The sequence below is a fragment of the Dasypus novemcinctus genome, chromosome 6 (assembly GCF_030445035.2).
Source record: "Dasypus novemcinctus isolate mDasNov1 chromosome 6, mDasNov1.1.hap2, whole genome shotgun sequence".
NCBI lineage: Eukaryota > Metazoa > Chordata > Mammalia > Cingulata > Dasypodidae > Dasypus > Dasypus novemcinctus.
Window position 1 is genome coordinate 19,332,629 of NC_080678.1, and position 6,889 is coordinate 19,339,517.

Genomic DNA, 6,889 nt, shown 5'->3' on the forward strand with positions numbered 1-6,889 from the left:
TTTTTAAAGATTTATTTCTTTCTCCCCACCCCCTCATTGTTTGCACTTGCTGTGTGTTTCTCTTCGTTTTTTTAGGAGGCACCAGGAACTGAACCCTGGACCTCCGATGTGGGAGGGAGGCGCCTAATCACTTAAGTCACCTCCATTCTCTGCTTTGTTGTGTCTCTCATTATGTTCTTCCTCCTGTGTCTCGTTGCGTCATCTTGTTGTGTCAGCTTGCCACGCCTGCCTGCCGCGCCAGCTTGCCGTCTTCTTTAGGAGGCACCAGGAACCGAACCATGGACCTCCCAAGTGGTAGGTGGGAGCCCAACAGCCACATCCGCTTCCCTGCAGCTTTGACATTTTAGTTTTATTTGGTTTGTGCCATCCTGTGTATCTTCCCTAGCAAAGAATCCCCGCTTAGAAGTGGGTGCTTCAGGAGGATGAAGTTCAGATGCGTTTCCCTGCTACGGGAAGTGCGGCCGCATCTTTGAGAGGGTGTCTGGGGAGGTCTACTTAGCAGGCTTTGTGGCGTCATCTCAGCAGCGGGCACAGGCCCATGGGGAAGAGACATGCCTTGAGTATTAGGACCCCCTGGTCTAAGACCCAGAGTGACTTTGATTAGGAGCCCCAGTGGGACATCGTGAGGACCCTCCCGGCTGCAGGCACTGACTGGGGGGTCCAACTGTTTCTCCAGGGGGGAGGGTCTCCCTCTGTGCACCGGGCCCCAGAGAAGCAGGGAGAAGGGCTCAGGTCCTGCTGGTGGCACCCTGGGGGCCAGCTGCTGGGACCTCCAGGCCCCGCCTCCCCCACCCCACCCCCCGGGCGCTCCTCCTGGACACCCGGTGGCCATCTGGGCTACCCGCCAGGACAGCGGCTGTGGCGGCTCCGAGCTGCCTGCGGCCTCCTCAGCCCTGCCCTCCTACCCCACGAGGCACAGACACGTGAGCGCTGGTGGCCTGTCCGGCGCTGTCGGGTCGCCTTTCCGGGGCTCTGTGCTGGGTGCCACTCAGGCTCACGGGCTCCCAGGCTTCGGGCAGCCCTCAGCTCAGGTCTCAGCGCTGTGGGAGCCTGGCCCGGGTCCCCCAGCAGGGCTTATGCTAGAAAGGAGGCAAAGAAGAGTAGTGGGGAGACAGAAGAGCTGCGATTGCGGTGAGTTTACAAGCCTTTTTTTCCTTAAAGAAAAGCTGTTATCACATAGTAAGCGCTGAAACATGGTAGCAATTACCGTATTGTCTAGCCAGAGCCCATTAGTTCAAGCTGCCTTTTAACTTTCTCTTCTTTGGGCTAAAATTAGATTCCTATTTTCTCTTAACTCAGGAAGCAGCCACAGAGCGGCCTCCGGGTATTAGGATGGGCCATCTCCATGGTAATCTGAAGCGCCCACGTCTTACTGGATCTGTGGGGGTGCCTCACCCTGGCTGTGGTCCCATGAGTGAAGTCCTTAGGTGAATACGGCAGCTTTCAATTACTGAGCATTTCCGACCAGCAGGCTGAGCACTAAACACTTCCTAGACCTGGGGGCATTCAGTCCCCAAGAGCATCCCAAGAGGGAGCTACTAAGTTTTAAAGATCATAATATGCATTTTTTATATACATTTTTTTACTAGATAAAACAATCATGCATTATGTGCAGAATTCGCATACATTACTTCTCCACCAACACACCACGTTGCTGTGGAACATTTGTTAGCGATTATGAGAGAACATCATCAGGCTATTTCCACTAACTATGGTCCATAGCGAACACTTGGTGTATTTTCCCATACACCCCCTATTACTAGCACCATGTATCAGTATTGTACATTTGTTATAGTTCATGAAAAAACACTCACATATTTGTACTAACGTTTTCAACCCCATTTTACAGATGAGGTATAAGGGGTTCGGAGAAGTTCAGTGACTATCCAAAGTCCCTCGGCGACCATGGGATGGAGCTGGGGCTGTGCTCCTAAATCCTGGGATGCACTGCAGACCCTGGGAGGTGAAGAGTCGGAACAAGCTGAGCCACTTGCATGTCAGGACACTTCCCAGGAACCAAACATTTCCCCCCAGGATGCTGCGCAGGCTGGCCGGGGTCCCTAGGGAGCCCAGGATCTCCATGTGGCCAGGCGGCACGTCTCCTTCTGGTCTCGTGGGTCCCCACCGACTGACTGGCAGTTGATGTGATTAATAAAACAGAAGGGGCTAGCGCTGGCCACGCTGCGCAGGCAGCCTCTTCCTGAGCCGAGCTTGGGGGGCCCACCAGGACCTCTGACGGGAGGAACCTGTCCCCGGGCTGGAAGCGCTGGGGGCTTCCTTGTCTGCTCAGAGACTTAGGGGGTGCTGAGGGTGGGGGACAAAACTTCAGTGCCAGGGAGCCTGAAGGACCTGAGAACCCTCGTCTGCTCCACCCCTCCCATTCACCCCGGGGCCTCTGAGCTGCAGCAGCCTTTCTGACGCTACCTTACCCACTCCTTGGCCAGCCCGCTGCCCCTCTCCCGGGCTCTGTTTTCTTGCTGGGAAGAAGAGGGGGGTGGACGCCCCACTGCTCCAGTGGGCATGGCTCTCGCTAAGGGAACTGGTCGATCTGTGTTTTACCTGCCCCCCCCCCCCCCCCCCCCCGTCGCTGCCCTGCTGCCACCAGGAGGTTCGGAATCTGTTGTTCTGCGATGGGCCCAAGAGTCTGCATTTCAGCATCAGGCTCCTGGTGACTGATGGGCAGGTGGGTGTACCTGACAGGGAGAAACGCCCCCCCGGTTGGGTCTCAGGGCCTTGTTCTTCCATCCCTAATTTCTCCTTCAGCTTAGAACTAAAATTAGAATTCCGATTTAGCGGACCTTTTGGTTCGACTCTGCCACTATTCCCTTAGCAGCCGCACTGGAGCCAGGCCCTGGGGGAGGGGTGACGACGGGGCGCGGTGGGGCGGGAGCAGCTGAGGGCTACGAGGGGGTGCGGAAGGCGGGGTGTGCAGGTTCCACTTTCTTGGACTCACTGAGCTCTGAGCCTTCTTGGACGAGGATCCTGGTTGGGGCCTGGCCAGGGCGCCCTCCTCTCCCCCCGCGCTCTGAGCCCCTGCCCTGGGGGTCCTGGTGTCGCCGGAGCTGGCTGAGTATGGGGTGTGGGGCTTCGGGAATTGAGTGCCCCCTATCCCTCTGCAGTCAAGGGCTTATTAACATAGATTAACGGACGCAAGCAGGATTCACGATTTCTTCAAAGAAATGGATTTCCAATGGTTACTCCGGCGACCAGGCCTTGGCTCCATTCATTTTCCAGGGGAAGGAGACGCAGCCGAGTGGGCACTCTGTTCTTTTCCTTCTAGTTTCCCATCTTTGAGTTTGGGGGGAAGGGAGAGCAAGCGGCGGAGTGAGCGGGGTGTCCTTTAAAGGTGTCCTTTGAACCCTTAGATTTGGCCCTGGCCTTGAAGGGAAGTGACAGGCCTGGTTTGGCGACTCAGGTAGTGACTTCCCAGGCTGGACAGGCAGGAGGCAGCTGTCACCAGTGCCTCGACTGCCAGAAGCAGTGATTCCGGGTCGTTGGAGGACAACGTGGGGCACGCGCGTGGCTCACAGACCTGGGGAGCGTGTCCGGCGGAGAGAGTGTGAGGCGGCCTGGCTTGGAGGAGGGCCCAGGCCTGGAGTCAGGACCCTCGGGGCAGAGGGCACACACTGCTGCTCCTGGGGCTCCCGATGGGGGAGGGTGCAAGAGCTGGGGCGAGTCGAGGATGCTCCATGGAGTGTAAGACAGGACCCAAGAGGCCGGGCAAGGGGGCCTCCGGCTGGGGGAGCCCATACCTGCTCCAGGCCCCTTGACCAGCAGCTCAGAATCATCCGCACAGCCACACTGCTGGTCCAGCATGGGTAGGGAGGTCAGACCCAGGCCAAAGGCGGCCCTGGGGGAAACCAGACCTCTCGAGTCCCGTGGAGCCCCCATCCTCATCGTCAGCATAGCAGTCCCCATGTCAAAGGCGCTCTTCCTTTGCGTGCATGATCATTTCATTCTGCCCATGCTCCCTGAGACTCAGAGAGGCTAGGCACTTGCCCACAGTCACAAAGCCAGCAGGCATGAGGCAAAATCATGAGGTCTGGCCCCGCAGCCCACACCCAGATGTTTGTTGTTCATTCAGCAATTATTGAATACCGATTCTGGCCGTGTACTGTTCTGGCAACAAGTGGGGGGCCATAGGGCTCCCCAGTGCAGATCCAGAGCTCCAGCGTCAGCCTTGCCCCTCTGGCCCTGGCTGCTGGGGAGGCTGGCAGCATCCGTTTGTCACCAACCACCCGAAGAGGCAAGTACTCCCACTTCAGCTTGTGCAGCACGGCTGGTGGATGGTCTTCAAAGTCTCCTGTCAGGCTCCGAGGGGTAGAATTGCAAGAGGGAGCTAATCACCCCCTCCAGCTGCACCAGGAGCCAAGACTGCCAGGCAGAAGGGCAGGTGTGAGCCTCGGAGGTGGATGGCACTGCTTCTCAGCCTTTCCCGGGGAGCGTGCTGAACGCTCTAGCTTTTGCCAGCCGAACTACTGAGGACTCTGGTTGTTTTAGCCTGACTCTTGCTCTCACCCTCTGCAGCAAAGCCTCCCATTTGCCTAGATCAAAAGGAGGAGATGCAGAGATGCCTTGTCCACACGCTGCACAGGGAGAGAGGTATTCTGGGAAGTGGACTTTTTGAGCTAATTTGAGTTCCTTTTTCCTTCCCTCCCTCCCTCTCTCCCTCTTTCCCTACCTCTTTCCTTCTCTTTCTTTAACTTTATACTATTTTCAGGAATTCTGCCTAAAGTGGCTTCCGTGCTTTTCCACCTTATTTAGCAGTGCATATTGACACACTTTAAATCTTGCTTCATGATTCTGAGTCTCCACCAGGAACACACCTTTGCAGGGAGAAATTGTGATAGCCCAGAGCAGTGCTGGCCAATCCAGTCACCACTAGGCAGAGGCGGCTCTTCAGATGGATATTAATTAAAGTTAAATTGAATTCACTTCTCGCTTTCACTGGCCACATTTCACAAGAGGCCCAGAGCCACGTGGGGCTCCCATCCTGGCAGGAAGTCCTCTGGGACAGCACTGGCCTGGAGCCAGCGTGGGGTGCGCAAATGACCAGGGGCTTCGCGGCGGCTGAGGGGACTCAGGTGGGCTGCCCCCGTGAGTTTTCAGAAGCCGTGGGGATGGTTGGATGAGAGCCGAGGTCCTTCCTCTGCCCCTGCTAGTGGGGTGCCCTCAAGAAAGCCCCCAGCCCCAACGAGCCTCTACTGCCTTATCACCAAGTCCAGGGGAGGACACACTGCCGCTCTGTGCACACAGGTCGCCCCGCCAGACTCACGGGTGGGCGCTCCCTGCCTTTCCTTCTCCAATAGGCAGGCTATGGGGTGGGGGTGTGTCCCAGAAGTGGGGGCGCCCCCTGGACTGGGGTTTCTATCAGGAATTCAGCGACCTCCTTTCCCTCTTCAGCCTTCAGCTCATGGGTGCCTGTGTTTGCGTGGCCATCTGCATTTGTGTGGTCTTGTCTACTTTGACAGGCCCCACCCGCTGCCACCAGCATTGGTTCTTTCAAGAGGGCCGGTGTCTTCCAGGATAGCTGGGACCCTCCTCCAGGCCCTTTCCCGGCCTGGCCCTCAGTTTTCTCAACTGTCTGGTGGGAGGGGAAGGGTTGACGGGACAATCTGCAAAGGCCTTCCCAGAGGTGCTTCCTGAGAGATTGGGGGCTGGTGAAGAGGGAGCAAGGAGAAGTGAGTCCCGGGAGGGCCAGGGTAGATGGCAGGAGCCTCCCTGGCTGGGGTCCCGGGGGCTGCTCTGGTCAGGTTCTGGGCAGCCATTGGGGAACATGAGACTTTGGGAACCCCACATAGCCTGAAGCCCCAGCCCTCACCTCCTGGCCTTTGCTGGTCTCAGCCTGGGGTGGGCTGCAGAGGGGAGCGGCCAGGTCGAAGCCCTCTCCTCTCACACCTGCCCCTCACCTGGAGGCTCCCCCAGTCACTGAGCTTCCATCAGTCCTGGTGAGTGTGGCTCCTGGGGACTGTCCTTCTGGAAGGTGGCCATGGCCAGCCCTGGCCCCAGGCTCAGAGAGCCCAAGGAGGTCCCAGAGCTGAAGGTCTGCCCAGCCGTCAGCCAGAGGGACAGCTCTCCCAACCCTGTCCTCCCCCACTGGTGGAAGCTGCAGGAATGGGAGCCCGGCTTTGAGGGGGGAAGTCTGGGGGGTTCAGAGCCTCAGGACTTTCTTCCTGTTCTCACCCAGGGCCCCTCTCAGGGAGCACCCACAGGAGGGCTGTCTCTTGGTTATGAGCATGAATTACCAGGCTGCTCCCAAGCTCCTGGCTGGTTTGGATCTTTCCAGTCCCTTGGCAGCCGCCCTGAAAGAGGGCTTGGAAAAGGTTATCAAGGCAGGGACCGCACCCTGCTCGGTGATCTCAGGTCACCACCAGCCTCCTCGTGGGCCTCCTCACCCTTGGCCTGGCCAGCTTCCTGCACCATTTCCTGGGAGGACCGCTCTGCTTTGGCTGCTGTAGTTGTCACAACTCATCGCCTCCAAGGTCATCCTCATTGTCACAGCTGTGTTGCTCAGTGGCAGGTGGGTGACATGCACTGGCTTGGCGATTCTCCTGACAATCCTGCCATGGTTCCAGAGCCTTCTGTGGCTCCAGGCTACAACCACACTGAGGGTCAGCAGCCTTGGCCAGTTCCTGGTACCTGCCATCGCTCCTCCATGGACCTGTTTCCAATTCCCTGTCCCCAGTCATCACCCAAGCCTTGGGCCAGTCTCCAAGTCTCTGCATTGTCCCTGAGAGCACCAGATTCACCCCTGGCTCATGTCTGCACCCACCCGTCCTATAGTCCAAATGCCTCCAGTCCCACCATTCTGCTCAATCAATCCAGTTCTTCCCGCCTAGCTCTAAACCACAGCGATGGCGTCTCTCTTCCCTGGAGATGGCGGTCTGTA

At 57.8% G+C, this 6,889-nt stretch overlaps 1 long non-coding RNA gene across 1 annotated transcript; it reads left to right on the forward strand.

The window, feature by feature from the left end:
- The first annotated feature begins 915 nt into the window (after positions 1–915).
- Positions 916–4,934, forward strand: LOC139439214 (uncharacterized). Its single transcript, XR_011648988.1, has 2 exons — positions 916–1,131; positions 1,850–4,934. It is a non-coding gene; the product is annotated as an uncharacterized lncRNA (long non-coding RNA).
- Positions 4,935–6,889: the final 1,955 nt, after the last annotated feature.